The following is a 16,506-nucleotide window of genomic DNA, read 5'->3' as shown; positions in this document are numbered from 1 at the left end:
TTCGGAAGAGGGAGGAGAAACTTGAAAGCTAGTGACCCTTTAAGGATTAGGAAAAAAAAAAAAGTTTCATGAGGGCCATGAGGAGAGGATGGGGAAAAGAGTGCCAACTTGCAACATTAAACTGGTAAATGGTGCTAGAATATCAGCCTCCCTACAATCAGCAATGACTGGAATTAATCCAGGAATTCAGAATGGGTCTGTAAATGTGTCGTCAACTGTAGCCTTTGGCATAGATTTATATTCTCAGTCCTTGGGCACTGAGTTTCATTTCCCCGTTTGCTAAATGAGAACAATTTATCCTAAATCAACGATAATCAGAGTAAACACTATTATTAATTTATTGTTTCCAGACTAGAAAAAAACAGTAAAATGAAGCTCTCTTCTTTTATCAGTGCTTTCTCTACCCCTTTTGCCCTGAGGATCCTATTAGCAGAAAGCTGAGCAACTCTGTTTCATCAGAAATAAATTATGCCTCACTTTTTTAATGTAACTACTGAAGGGTTGTAAAGATTAGAAATACGTTTGAACCCACTATCACTTGATGTTGTTTTCCTTGATGTTCTGAGCTTCTTTAGGGGAATGAAACAACATGTTCTTTTGAAAGTGAGAGCAGAGTTGCTTTAAAAGAACACCAGCGCAGATTTTGGTTGATGTACAAAATAATTCAAAATCTGTACAGAAATATTTAAAGTAGTATATAGGCCCTCTGAAAGAGAGCTGTCAGATTTCTGACGTATGTAAGAGGCAGAATGTTTGCAGGGCAAATAGGTGGCAGAACTAGTCACCCTCATTTTTTAAATGATTAGAAAACTGTAATTCCCCAGAAACAGTAGGCTAATTCTCACTTTATTCACAAAGGAGCTAAGGATGAAAAAACACCTTTTAATTAATAAACACTGCTGGCACTACTTTGGTAACAAGCTGCTGTAAATGAAACTCTTAATTGCCTCAGAACAGAGTATTGTATACAAATTCATTTTACTCTTTAAGTGCTGTGCTTTGTTGTTGCTATTTTAATTTCTGTAGGAAATAAAAGTAGCTTTGCCAGCCTCCTTGTCACTGAAAGCAATTTCTGTCAGCTCTCCATTTGTGAGGAGCACTGAGGTTAAAAAGCAACCCAAACCATTCCCTTAAGCCCTTGTAGCTAGGATAGTTAGTGCAATCTAAATCCAAGTTAAATTAAGCTGTGTATGAAGCTGTTGTTAATGAACTTATGCTTGAAATTCTGTAATGAAATTTTACAATGAAAGAAAAGAAAACAAAAAAAGTTTTGAGTTGTAAAATAAATGTATAAGGAAAGTGTATATGTATATTTGTTTATATATATTTGACATTTTGGCAGCAACTGTGAAAAAATTTTTGACTTTTCTGTAAAGCTATGTATATAGTGTTTTTTTATGTGGGTTGTGTTCTGAGGTTTTTTCAAGATTAATCTTCAAATGAATGTCTTTTGTCTGTAACTGTCAGAGTCTCTTTGACTTAGACAGGAGCTGCATCTTCCACATTCATGAAGAAAGCACCAGAGAAACATACTTGGCATAAGAGTATTTTGAATACATGCAGTCATGATCCTTCGTGTTTTGAATTCTCTGAACTCTTAATTCCATTATTAGGAATTTTGGAAATACAAACCTGTAGACAGTTGTAATTTGTGAGACATACCTTGAGGTCATAAGTAAAAGACATGTAGATGAATCTGTACGTAAGGTCTGGAGAGATTTAATAAAGAGGATTGGAGAAATGGATGTTTTCTTACATAGACGTGTTCAAATCTATTGCTGTGATTTTGGTTACGGGAAAACTTGTAGCGAGTTGTAGAACACTGTTCAACACTTTTTTTTTTTTAATATGTCATCTTTAAATGTATGTGAAATGTGCTGAATTTGGGATACTTATATCAAATGAAACTTGACCTTGATACCTGAAATAAGCATTCCTGCTTTCTTCTTTCTTAGAATTACTGAATGGGTGAACAGTTGCCAGTCTTGAAGAGAGCAGAAGAAAAGACTGGTAAGTAGCAGGACACTTATTTTTCAATCCAGTGTGCCGATTGTGTAGTGTGAAGGAAAAAATGTTTAGAGGAGTTGTACTTGCTTGATTTGATCGTCTGAACAGTTCAGCAAAAATTATTTTTGCTGCTTTAGTATAGCGCTTTTGTGATGCACTCAGTGCACATACAGACACGAAGTTTCTTGGTGTGTTCTGTTGACGATTTTTTTTCTGTTTGTGGAGATTGGTTTTAGATGCAAAATGCATTATGAAGTTCAGCCTTTGCAGAAAAGAGGCACTTACACTTGGTAATAACAGTCTTTGCGGCATCAGTTTATAATGAGATCAACAAGTATAAAGATGTAGCATTATTGATTTTTTCCAAACCATTGCGTGAAACTTAATTAAAAAAGAGAACAGAATTTCAAGACACTTGTCATTTTAAATTTGTTGGCTGAGACTATGAATGTTCTTCTGGCACAGAACCCATCCATGCCAGCCAAGGGATCCAGTAGCTTCTTGTTGGTAGATGTCACCCACTAAGAGTATTTCCTAGTAACAGGACTTGACAGCGGAGACTTAGGATCCCAGGCAAATCCCTATCTCTTGCACCCCGCTTTGGGCGCAATCTAACTGCTCGAAAGTCAGTGCACAGATTTGAGGAGTAACAGTCATTCCTGTTCCAAATGAAGTGCTTTGTACAAAGTACAGCAGATGCAGCCCCTCTGAATTCCCACAGCAGATGGAATAAGGAGCTGTACTGCAGAATATTCTGCAATGGTTAAGAGTTATGACAGATTTGACTTTAAATCCCTACTTTCAAGTAGGCAGAGAGAAGCTTAAAAATTCATTCTCCGATCTCTTAGAAGTGCCTTTTTGACCCTTAGTGTTACAAGGTGAGATGAGTGCACCCTAGTGTTGGATAGGGTGCCGTTTCTATGAAATACTTAATATTTGCTAATAATAAGAAAATAAATGAATATGACACTCCACACTCTGCAAGTGAGGACACAAACTTCTGGAATGTGAGAAAATAGATGAAAAACCATTGAGGTCAGAACATCTTGACCTTTCTTTCTCGTGTTTGCCTTTGGAAAACAGCATGTTTGAAACACCAAGAGGGTGAGAATACCATTTCCCGTGTTTATTATTCCATGCCCAACCTTTGAAGTTCATATTTTTGTTCTGTTTGTTTGTTATTTGATTTTCTAATAGTTCTAACATTTCATATGGTGGTGGTGTGCTAGCTGTTAATATCTAATAAATTATATATATAATAATCTCTATAATATCCAAAAATCATTTAAAAGAAAAGCAATACAAATGATATATGGAAATGAACACATGAATATCTTGGCAGAGATATCTTAAGGTGAAGTTTCAAGATTGGCAGAGACTGTTCTGAGCCTGTGCTGCAGTGAGAATGGCAGCTTTGACTTTCTTACCTCTGACTCCATATTCCTTCTTCGTATTTATACTGGCAATTGCAAGGGTGCAGTAGCCCAATCAGAGGAAGGAAAAAAAAAACCCACGAAAAAAACCAAACTACTGCCCCGCACCCACCCCCCCCCCCCCCCCCCCCCCGCCCCAAGACAACTCTCTTGTTCAGAAACCATAAGAATAAAAATATTCCTTTAGGAATATTTTTGAGATTGGTGTTACTGTGCAGCTCTGCAGTCAGTATTGCCAGTGCAAGGGGGAGAGAGAGGTGTGGAGTAGCAGAAGATGAACAGCAACTTTGGGTACTCCTAGATCAGCTTGAGCCTATTGTGGAACTGCTCCCCAAAATGCTCTGAAGTCAACAGAATCCAGGTAACTTCTCCCCGAGTAAGAATAAACTTTGAATTATGGTATAAATGTTAGTTCATAAGCCTCTATGATTCAGCTTTCTATAAGATACAATTTTAGCTTTATCTTTAATCAGACTCTGGCAGTAGATATAACTGGTATAAATGGTGATCTTCCTTTGATGAGTGGCACTTACTAAGTACTTCAGATATCATTGGGTGCAATTTCACTCACTCAATCACCTAATAAGGTAAGTTAGTGTCATAAAGGTGACTTGAGGTTTCTAGCAATCCTCACATTTACTGTTTTGCAAGCAGAGTAAAAAAGGTGTGGTTTGGATACTTTATTTACATTTCAAAATTGACTTGCATTTTGGACATTTGTTTGTCGGATACTTATGTTTAAGTACATTTGCATATAAGGAAATTTAGTATGGTCATTGTGATGTTAATACAGTCATTTTATTTGAAGAGGTCTAGGAGCAGCACAAAACTCCAAGAACTGCATATTTAAGAATAAATAAGCAAGATGATGATTACAAACTACACAGACAGTGTTTTTTTATCTTGGTGTCTAGCAGGCAAAAGCTTGCAATGTGCATAACCGTTTCTTTATTCAAGGTCATCACAGCAAAGATAGCAAGTAAATTTCAGTGTTATCTTTAAGATTATTAGGAGTGTTGGAAAATCAAGCCCTGACATTATCTACATAGGGCATAAAATATGGTTAAATATGAGTCTGGACAGGTTTGTGACAGATAGTTCTTATTTAAGGTAGTTTTTCATTAAATAACTCTCTTATTGATCCATGAATCAGAGATAAACAGAGAAGTAAATATATAAAAATGTATATTACAGAACATTTGCCATTACTCGATTCCAAGAAAAGTAGAAATCTAAAAAAGAAACATTCTGGGATTTACAAAAGAAATATTCTGGAAATTATCTGCCTTACAAATGACTGTAGTCTAAAGGAGTAGTTAAATACTTCATTTAAAATTAAAGGAAGAAGAAAGAAAGGAATATAATAATTTGAAAAGAGAAACCTTATTTTGAGAACACACATCTCTTACTGTGGTCTTTTTTCCAGTATAGTCAATGGCAAAATGCACATATTACTGATTTAAATTAATTAATTTTAATAATTAATTGGTAAGTTCCATCAAACTTGTGAGATTTTCTGTCCTGAAGAATTCTTAAGTACGAGATCCACAGTTGTTTACAGCTGAATCATTCATGATGTATACCAGTCAAGTTTCAATGAAAATGCAGGTGACAAAATATTAGAGTGAAAGAAAAGAATATTTCAGGTTAAAGAATGTATGAGATTAACCTAAACAAGGTATAAAATAAACGCTTCCCACATCACAGATAACACTTCTGATTAATCTAGGCAGAACGGTTTTGTTGTGTAATGCTATGCATCGCAGTAATAAATGCATGGAAAATAGTCCTCTTAAAGAGCTATGGCTGATTTTTTTCCTCGTAACAGAGAGCATAAATGAAAAGTGATTAATAAAATATCTTTCACTACAATTATAAATCAGAGATGCATTAAAAAATTAACAGAAGATTGTCTGGAAATCACATACTGTACAGGAACGTCTTCCCCATTCAATTTCCGAGAAGAGGATTTCCATTAGTTACAGTAGAGTTACAGAACATTAAATATCCAACAAAAACGTTGTTCCATCCTTCTGCTGAAGAAGTTTCCCTGGAATAGGATGCGGATTTACAGTTTTATGGGGAAGATGGAGTGCATGAGGTGCAGTAATTTAGATTTCCATAAACTTAGTTTGGTGGTGTCCCTCTTGTTTAGTTCAAGTTGAGCAGCTGTTGGAAGGCAAGTGAAAATGTAGATGGAAGGGAAATCAGTGTGTACCAAACAGAACAAATGAAATAGTCTATTGGTAAAAAGAGGATGAAAGCATGAGAACATTTCAGGTTTGTTTTTCAGTCCTTGCTCTTGGAAATAATTTGGGGGAAATTCTAAGATAACCTGTGAATAAAGAATTCTTATTGTTGCAATGACATCATTTTGGCAGCAGTGCAGGGTCTGCTACCTGCTTCCTGAAGCGATACAACTGAAGTTACATAGTGAAATGCATACCTTGTGTTGGCTTTCTGAAATCTTGGGACTTTCAAAAGTGAAAAGGCTGTTCACATGCAAAGGTGTAATTGACTGTCTATTGGAAGCCCCAGTTCCATGCAGCAATATGTAGCTTATAAATTATAGTTAGCTGTGCTATATAATATAACTGTATAATAATCCAACAGTGATAGGCAGCTGTAGTTTGGGCATGTTTTATAGTGCAATTACTGCACTCTGACTTTCTTACTAGGAATGCTGGAACTAATATTTCAAATGCACTTGAATTTAGGCGTACGTTAGATGTCGAATCCCAACATGGAGTGCTGTGAATGTACTGCAAGGTGAAAATCTTGATTTCCTGAATATCCCTAGGTTTTTGTTTCATTTCTAAACTTCAAGCTTTAAACAAATATCTACTCCTTACTATTATGAGCCTAGAATCTTTAATGTGTGTGTGAAATATTAGTGTTAAATAAGTAGTAGTGAGAAACGTAACCTAACTTAATCACTTATTACACTATTCCCTTTGTATTTCAGCACAGAGAATATTTTTATTTCTGTAGCAGTAGAAATTGTATCAGGTGCTGTATATACATAGCATAAAAATTTTCCATCCAGAAGAATTTAATCTGTAGACAGACAACAGATTTTACTGTTACCATGTTTAATACCATGGAGGTTTTTGGAGTTGCATGGCTTTTAAAGACCCGCGTCGTGTAATGATTTTACTCTTTTGGATTCTCAGTCTTTTAAGTAATGAGCAATCTTATATACTTCAGATTTAGAGACTTTAAATACACAGGAATATTTCCTACTGCTAAGGTAATTAAAACAACTTACTTTTCCCTCTCGATTTAAAAAAAAAAAAAAAATCACTGATACCAGGAATTGTTTTCCAATAGCTGATTTCACACAAACTGGACATTGCTAGAAGTCGATTTTCTGTGTAAAAGCAGGAGTGGGGAATGGAGAACTGAATGAAAAATGGATTTTAAGGAAAAAGGATGGTATCCTAGCCAACTGCATCAGGCATGGCAAGGGCATGATAGTGCATCATGACAAGGAGCTAGAGAAAAACGAGGTAATTTAGTGTAATCATATCTTTAGAGAAACATAGTCAGTAAAAGAACTAATGAAGTCAGGTAATATGGGTTCATCTCCTGTGCTTGTCAGGGTCTTGTAACTGAGTAAGCATCATATTGCTGTGTAGTAATAATAATAGTAATACATCTTCTCCTTTGTGATTTCTGTCTTAACTGTTTTAAACTACATGCTTATCAGGTCAAAAGCTAATGCATATTTTGTGTGTGAACAGTAGCCTATTACAATGAGCGTATTTATCGTAGTTGCTTAAATAGCCATATACTCCTAATCATTGCTGGTGACTTTTGGCACTTGTAGTGTAACCACTACGTAATAACAGCCAAAGAATTTGGTGTTCATATAACCTAAATGTCTTCTGTATATCTGATATCTGTCTGAGATGGATAGCGTGCTTTTCTTGTAAATACTTTTGCTTAAACTATATTATCATTTGAACACCATATTTGCATTCATATTATTTTGCTATAATCTAAAAACTTGTTCTAAAAAAAAAAAGAGGGGGTGTGCTGTTGTCAGTAACATTGAGTAGCATTGCTGAGAAATTATCTTCCTATACCAGCCTCTCAGTAGAACATCTCTTTTTACATTAGGTCTATTAGTTATAATGGAGTATTTTAAAAATTCTCTTAAAAATCTGGATTAAATACTGGAAAACTCAACCTGTCAGCTAAACAAGCCAGTATAGCCTATTTCTTAAAAATTTAAAGATTACTTAGAGTTTGGAGTATGAGCGCAAGATCAAGGTTCTCCAGTTAAGGAAGTGGTTTCTCTCCAAAAAATTCTGCTCTCAAAAGCTTCTTCAGAACAGTTCTAGTATTTTCTGTGTGGTAAGATATATAGTGAACAACCAACCCATATTTGAATTTTTCTCCTCTAAACCAGAACAAAACAAAAGAAGTATCGTCAAATAGAACTGAATTTTTTGAACTTTCTTCTTGTTCTGTTATTTCATGCTCAGAGTGTTTGAGAGAACACAAACATGTTTTGTTTGCAGTTTCACTGAATGTTTTGAATTTCTTGCCAATTGAATATGGATATTTGAGAAATTTCTAACGTCAGCTTTTCTCTCCTTTTTAACTCTCCCTTTTTTTCCAACTGTGCTCACGTATTTTTTATGTATAATTTCATACTCCTATTTTTCACCTTTCCAGTGGGAAAAATAAGCTAGTAAGACTGATGTTTGCTTTCTGAAACTTGTTCTTCTTTCAGCTTTGCTTCCCTGAGGCGTAAAAGAAGGTAAATGTAGAACGTAGAACTAGAAAAGTTAGGATTTTACTACTGCTACTACATAACAAAATGCTTGGCAGGGGTAGGGTGTAATCGAGATTCCATTTTTCTGAAAAAAGAAAATTGTCAACAAATCTCTATCTCAGAAAAAAATCAGTATTTTCTTTCTTGGGCGCGAACATTTAATAATCAGAAATGTTTGTCTCAATGATCCCAGTGTGTAAGAAGTGGTTGGACTCATGTTTCAATCGTTTTGAGTGAAAACTCAGCTCTTAAAATTGAATGTATACGTCTGCATTTAAAGCAAGTCCATTATGATTCTGCAGCGCAACCTTGGAGGTAACATAGGCCACAGCTAGTAGTTCATATTGGATGGAATTAATCTTTGCACTGTTAAGCTCTTTTTACCTTTATTGTGTTAATTTGTCCATCACTCGTATTGAATAAATTTGGCGACATAAATGCTGAAACTTAAACCAGGATTCTACTTCTCCAAATGTATTGCCATATACACAAATTACTGTCACATTTTTCTGGGTTTTCAAAGTTCAAGAAGAAATAGTTTTTCAGATTAAGGAGAAAACATAAAATACAGGACCTGCTGTGATATCCTTTGCCCTTTACATGAAGTCTTCCGTAGTTTAATCAGGGAAGATCCTGCTAAACATCCTGTGCATGCTAAGTGTCACCTTCTCTGCAAAAACAAGGGAAGCAGTAGCTGGGAAAACTCCTCCTTGTTCCTCCTTCCCATGCCTGTTCCTGTGGACCTCTTGACCTTTCCTCAGTTGTTTGTCTCTCTATAATTTCTCTGGTGTTTTTGAGCAAAATATCCAGCAGAGATTTTGATTTCCATTCTAAATTAGAGAAAACCATCAGAGGAAGGTAGAGCGAAGCCATCTTTGTGAAGCTGTTTGAGGGTTAGAGCAGGGACCAGTGTAGCATTAGCAGCAGTATATATGTGGCAGTCTCCTGCTTGCCCATTACAGGCCCTAGACTGGTGAACAAAGTTTGTGGTTATAGTCAGCGCATCCACCTTCCTCAAGTATTAGTTGTCGAAACAATGTATTGTAGAACTTGTGCAGCCTGGCTGGACTACAGTACACAGGTATCATAAGGAATTACATAAACCTAAAAGTATAAGATTTTACAGTAGTTTCTTATAAAAAGTCCCTTTCTCTTGTCTGTGAACAATCCACACATAATTTGTACTCCAACACAGGTATTCCCTTGCACTAGTGGGCATTATCCATGAAATACAGGTGAACTGTCATTCAGTATAGTTTATTTAAAACGGTTGTCAGCAGAACTAAGTGTTTGCTCTGAGAAGTTAAAACCAAACTAGTACTTAAAACTTGGTGACTTCACAGATAGTTATATGCAGTTGTGTACTGAATGTATCCAACAGAGAGTAGATGTCAAATGAACACTTTAACAGCAAATTTCAGACATTTTGGTTAGTCATTGCTGTTGGCAATTTCGCAGTCTTGCTAACAAGATTTACAGCAGACAAGACTAGCTCTCTCAGTGACAAAGACAACCATTCCTTTCCAATAGCACCTGATCCAGTACCTGTGCTAGCATCGGAAGCAAAGGGAGAAGACATTCATCATGTCAGACATAAAAGGTAGCAGAATGGATCATGAGGGAATGGCAAGCCACCTTCCCCTGCCTTCCTAAATAGGCCATCACCTTTGGGCAGGCCTGACCCTGTGGCCGTTTCACAATCCCAGAAATTCTATTTCTTATTTATTTAATACTAGCATATGACTATTTGCATGCAGTTTCCCTTCCCCTTTGCTTTATTCCCGCTAATCAGCTTGCTCTAATATACACATCATTTCTCAGCCTTTAGGCTGTTTTACATTCTTTCTGATTGCAGTTCTTTCTATTTCACATGGTGTGTTACTGTGCCTTACCATCTATAATACATTGTAACCATAGATACCACGCACAATTCAAACATGAATCTTCAAGGCTCCACATTTTCTCTTGTAAATATTTTGATGAAAAGAGTGATTATATTTCAGACCAAGGCTTCAACAGAATATTAGTTTAAAACATTGATTTAGAGAATTAAAACTACATGCTCAGCAGTGTATATGCTTAAGAGTAAAGGATGAAGTTCAGTCAGACTCACAACTACTGCATGTCAACATGAAGTGCTACTGAAAGGTACTTTATTTTTTATTAGTGATCTCTCAAGGCCTGATCCGAAGTCAATTGCAATGAAGGTAAGACTTTCAATTGATTCAGTTTGCCTTGGAACATACATCTTTTATAGTTTTAATTAATGCATTCAAGATTATGTTTTATGTAATTTGTAAAGTGCTCGGGAAGAATATAAATGTAAAAATATTTTTATTCTCCATTCCAGACTTAGGCAGCATTCACATTGACTATTCTGAGGGTATTTAACTGCCAAAGTAGTTGGACTGGGTTTTTTTAAGGGAGGAAAAAAAAAAGCCACACTTATTATGAGAATATTTTTGATTTAATGTCCTTAACCTCATTAAGGAAATTGTGTGCAACGGTTCTTTAAAAACAGAAGTTCTGTTTCTCTATATGGCTGTTAAAATCATTATACATTTTTAGGAGTAAATAAATTTAGGAGAAAAGAAATGCATAATGCAGCACCCTTTTATCAAGGGCATATACCACGCAGCAGATGGAAAACAAACTGTGTTTACAACATTACCACTATCGCCACTGACACTACTAGATCTACAATATGTTAGAGCAGCAGCTCCATTAACCTTGCTAGTTCTGTTGGAGTTGCCTGGTAGTTTGCCCAATCTGTGTTTGTTGTCAGCAAATGGATCAAATTAGGAGATTTTTGTTCTGTTTATTGACCTTTTCCCTCTTTCCTCAATTTAGGCCATAGTTCATCAAATTTTTATACTATTGCTCCGTAAAATACTGCAAATAGATATCTCTGGATCTGTCTGCTACTACATATGTAAATTATACTGTCTTACCTCAAAGGTGAAACTTCAGGGGAACAGTTCATTGTGTATGTGCTGTAAAAACCCAAATTCTTACCTGGTTGAGTGCCATGGTATGTAATGTGACTCATCTAAGCTGTTGACCTTTACCTGCATTAGGATGCACTGCTGTCTCTCAAGGCAGGCTTGCCTACAGGGTCTTTCCTCTTTCAAATAAGAGCAACCTTCATCACTCTTACTTATTTATTGAGCATAGTCATACTTATTTGTTTGAAGTTTTGAGGAGTGGGTGAGGATGTTTGTTTTTCGAATGAGTTATCTAAAAGAGTGATTCTGTTGCTCTACCCTCAATGCCTTCGCTCCAAGCTCGTGAAAAGATGCTTAGTTTCTAACCTATGGCCTGGCTTGGTGGAGGTACGTCACACCAGAATTCCGTTATCAATTCAATGCAGCAGGAACCACTGCAGTCCCCTATGTTGCTAGGCATTCTTCCCACCCTGTGTTTGTGCTACAGAAATTCGCACACAGCCACATGACAACCCTAGTCTGTGAACTGATCCAGCCCAAGCATAACTGTTTTCTGCTGCTGCGATTTTCAGCTAGATGCATTTCCTGCTTCACCGCGTGGCTGCAAGAGCACTTCCACCGCAAAGGAGAAGCAGAACCAACTGTCTTTGGCTAAGAAGAGCAGAATCAGTCCTCTGCCTAATGCTGTTTGCCAGACTAAACTGATTATGGACTAAGATGTTACATTAGCTAGAAAATCTGAATGCCTTAGGAAGCCGTTTTCAATTAGATTATTATTTGGAATGGGGTGATGTCCTCCATATACCTACTGAAAGACACCTAAGCCATTTCTTGGCATTCTTTAGCTCTTTTTTTTTTTTTTTTTTTTTTTTTTTTCCCCTCCCTTGGCAGTTTAGTTTCTTAACATTATACAGGGAACTAAGCTGTAGGGGTAAGAAAATTATTTCAGAGACTGAGACAGAAGTAACGTGATACTGCCTTTGTGCAACCTCCCTTCCACTTCTTCCTGTTGTGCGAGTAGCGCTGATCAGGCAGTTGTGGTTTAGATCAACACTACTTGCCACAGCAAGCTGAATAACCTCCTGACCTTCAGTTCTATTGTGGTACACACAGGCTGCATTTTCTCTGTGCTAAAAGCAGCTAATACGGAAGGGAAAATAAGGCCTGCTTCTCAGTTTAGACAAGATTCAAGACACTGCATCAGGAATCAGGCAGACTGAAGTGGTAGGGTTTTTTCCTATTGTATACAATATGGCAAATGTAAAAGTTAGTTGTTTTTTTTGGTACCGTTGCATTCACCTATATCTTGCACAGAAAAAAAGGTTGCATTTCTGTTTGAGGAATAGTGAAGGAAAAATAAAAATTTAAGGATTTAAAAATTTCTGTGTGCATAGTTGCAATATCCCTATTCTGCTTAAAGCATGTATCAACATGCTGTGGTTTGCATAAGGGCAGACAGGGTAACACATGTGATTCTGAAAATTTACCCCCAATTTATTCTTTCCAATTTAAATAACATATAAAACAGTGTGAGAGTCCAACAGTCATAATAGCAATGATAGATAGGGGTTATTTTCTCTATCACTGAGTACGCTTTTTGCATCTTAATGCAAAGCTTAACTTGCATTGGATCTGCATTTTTGTTGCATAGTCTGAAGTCATTTGTTAAAAGTCTTTTCAGCTTCTGACTAGTTTGTGTTAGTTTGAGTGTGCTTTGGCAGAGCAGCTTGATGTTTTCAGATAAGGTGTTATCTAATGACTCTGAGAAAAAGTCCGTAATAACCATCACTATAAGTAGGAGCAGGAAGGTAATAGGCGTAAATGAGTATATATTGATTTATGAAATCATCAGTTTATGATTGTAATTGCAGTTATTTAAGTGACCGGGACTGGTACTACCAAGAGATGAGTTGTGACTATATGCTTCCCTGGTTTTAGCAAGGGACAGCACTTGGGATATAGCTTATTCCAGTAGGAACTGGTGCATAGCTTACAGGCATATACAGAGGTGGTTTGAGAGGTCTCCTGCACGTCTTATTTCACACATGGCGTGATGTTTTAGGCTGTGGTACACAGACCACTAAGCTGAATTGTGTTAATCTAAACTTTCCTTTGTAACGCCTGTAGGCCACGCATTCTTTCTGTAACGTATCTGCATGCAGAAGAGAGCAAAAAGATCCTTTATACTTAGTCAGGTTTAGTCCATGGATGTCCTACTAGCAGCATGATACTGTACCAAGAAAGTTAGAACAGCTTATGCAGCTTGTATTTGAGGTGAAACTCAGGGTCAGTACTAAAATCATTCCAGTTTTGCCTTTCTGGTATTTGCTTAACAGAATTCTAAAGAATACAGTATGCTGGGAGAAGACCTGTCCCTCTGTTGCTGTATTACATTAATCGTTAAACTGTATATTCCTAGTGAAGGAAGGTGTATGCTTTCCCAAGTAAAGGTGACTGCCCGAGTTTGATCTACTCTTAAGAATTAGAGAAGACGAAGTGCCTAGCAGGTGGGGGTTTTCCCTAATCTGTCATGAATAAAATATTTAATAACAACAACAAATGTTATGTGCACCTCTTCTTCATGGATATTATTAGAATTATTACAGTAAGTATGCTTTTTTAAGATATTAGTATTATACACATTTGTATTCCGTATTTGCTTTTAACATGAGAAATAATATTTCTGTCCATATTAGATACTAATCCTTCTTCATCTATCATAACTATTAACAAAAATGTGGTTCTGCCTGAAAATATAATGCATAGGCACAGTGTATCTGCTGTCTATGAGATTTCTGTCTACTACTGGAGTTGGGTTCTCTGCAGAACTGTCAAAGCGGGTGAAGCCAAACAGTTACGGAACAGTTGTGGAAACCTCTATGTGAACTGTCAGATTTACCTTTAACGGACTGCAGTATCAGGCTGAAATCTGGGATCTCCTGTCACAGCAAAGTTGAAATAGTGCTTTTCTGGGTACCTGATAATAGAAGAGGTCATTTTTTAGAACAGCTTACCTTATAGTAAATGGTTTAAGAGATGCACTGGTGAGCCATCATTCATTCCAGCCTGTTATAGGCAGTTCTTTGTCTATAACAAGACAACAGGGAAGCCCAAATTGATAGCTGAGTCCTACCGATATCACTTGCGTATTCATTCCTTTGTACTTTGCCTGCAGTGTTTCTGAAAGATAAAATAGTGCTTAGGTTGATGAGGAGGGGATAGGAAGAATATTTTTTTTAACCCTTTGGCCATAATGAGAAATAAGATATCTTAAAGTAGAAGGTATTTGTTTCTCTTTTTTACTGACACTGCTGAGATGATACTCTTTTAGAGGCTTTATTGTAAGCACAGTTTTAGGTATGATGCATGTGGGCAGGTATGTAAAGAAGAAGAAACAGAAGGGAGAGAATAAAAAAAGAGAGGGGAACTAACAGCTACAGAGCAGATACCAAGTTTCTGTGAAAACATCAGGCAGGACTGGAAATGAGAATCTTTCCTAACAAGGAAAAAGAGCTGAACAATATTGCTCATGGACGAATAAAGTGTGACCCTGGTTGCACCACACAGTTTAGTATTGTATCTTCACAAGTGTCCAGCTCTTTTGGTCATGCGTTAGAATAGTAAGTTTCCATGCAGAGTGTTTGGTTTTAATCAGATGTTACTGCAGTTTTCCTTGTGGACATAGATCCAGAATCATGCAAAAAGGATAACAGTGTATTTACTTCATTGTTGTCCTCTCCTGGATTGCCAGCATGAGTAGAAGTTGCAATATTAAATAAGCAAGCAGGAAAATCCATTAGGCAGGAAATTATTGGTCACCTAATAACTGCAGCCATTTTTCTCTGCCAGCCACTGAGACCTTACTCTTGTTCTTTAACCTTTTGTAACTTCGTATAACATTATTGGAGTTTCGTCTTTATAGACATGCCACTGAAGTCTTTCACTTCTTAGTAGCCTTTGCTATAAGGAATAAATTAGACCTGTTCTTCAGAAGATTCATTTGCTCCCAGAGCGAGTTGAGAACAAGTGTTGGGTCCCTGGAATACAGATGCACAAAAATAGATACCTACTGAATGTAAACGTGCCATAGTAATGCATCGAAGAATGAATCTGACCCGCAGGTGATGCCTGAATAGAAAATATGCATAAGAACATGCGTGGATAGGAGTAAGAAGAAGGCATTTCAAGTCTTTAAAATAGCATTAAAACTGTTGCTGTCATATATTTTTTCTAGCTTTTACGTTTTTTTTTTTCCAACAAAAATGCTGAAAATGGAGGAAAAGTAAGAAAAGAGTTGAAAAATAACTTGAAATCTGAATACAGGCTTTTTATGAGTAGAAAATAAAGAAAATGCTGTGTTACAGTATGTTACCTTGCCATTATATTGCTTCACAAAGGATGTTGAGAAAGGCTTTATTGATAGCTTCTGTAGCTGGTGGCATTCGTAAACAGTGAGAGTTAATTTGGAAGGGAGGCACGGGAAAACAAAACCAAAAATCCAAACACAGGGGAGAGCGAGAGACGGAAAAGCGTAAAACTCTCCAGTGGCTGGCTGAGAAGAGAAATAAGAGCAACTGCAGACAAGTGTCCTTGTCTGGGTGTTTTCTCCAGTGCAGCAGGTGGTTGAGTATGACAATGACTTCCCTCATGCTTTGTCGCTACTACTGTATACTTTTCATCAAGACCTGCTCAAACCCCATTGTTTGTACCTAGTTATGATGATGCTGGCATTGACTGGAGTTTGCTTAGTTGAGTGTGTTGTATGCTCACTGTTTTTCAAGCTTCATTGCATATATGGTATTGGATAGTACTTATCAGATTAATTACAGTTAATAAACTTAATGTTCGCTACTTTGTTAGGACTAAGTTTTGTGTTTAATACAAACTAAAACCTACGAAGTTAGGGGTAATGAAAGGAGAAGAGGGGTGGTTCTCACACGATGGTTGCTGCTTCTCATAAGAAAAATAAAATAAGGCAGAAAAACTTACCCAACAAAACTGGTGTTTGCAAGTGCAAGGCTATGAGAATAATGTGAAAACAACAGTATGAGAACAGCAAGCACAAAGCTCTGCCACGCAGGCTTTGGACAAACACGGAACTGGATACAAGCTTTAAGAGCTGTCAGCGGAGGCATAGTAGAGAGATTTCAAATGTCTGACCCTTGGTATTAGGAAGGCTAAGACACCTAAAGCACTAGGCAACCCTGACCGCTGCTCAGAAGGACCAATGTGTTGTGACCAGCATACAAGGGGAATAATATTGCAATCCGGTCTGCCTTCCAGGGTGGCCCCCCCATTCAGTGTCCTACACCTACATAAAGTAGGAGTGGGGGATCAG

The sequence above is a fragment of the Leptosomus discolor genome, chromosome 10 (assembly GCF_034619465.1).
Source record: "Leptosomus discolor isolate bLepDis1 chromosome 10, bLepDis1.hap2, whole genome shotgun sequence".
In the NCBI taxonomy this organism is placed as follows: domain Eukaryota; kingdom Metazoa; phylum Chordata; class Aves; order Leptosomiformes; family Leptosomidae; genus Leptosomus; species Leptosomus discolor.
This window is presented reverse-complemented; position numbering follows the sequence as displayed.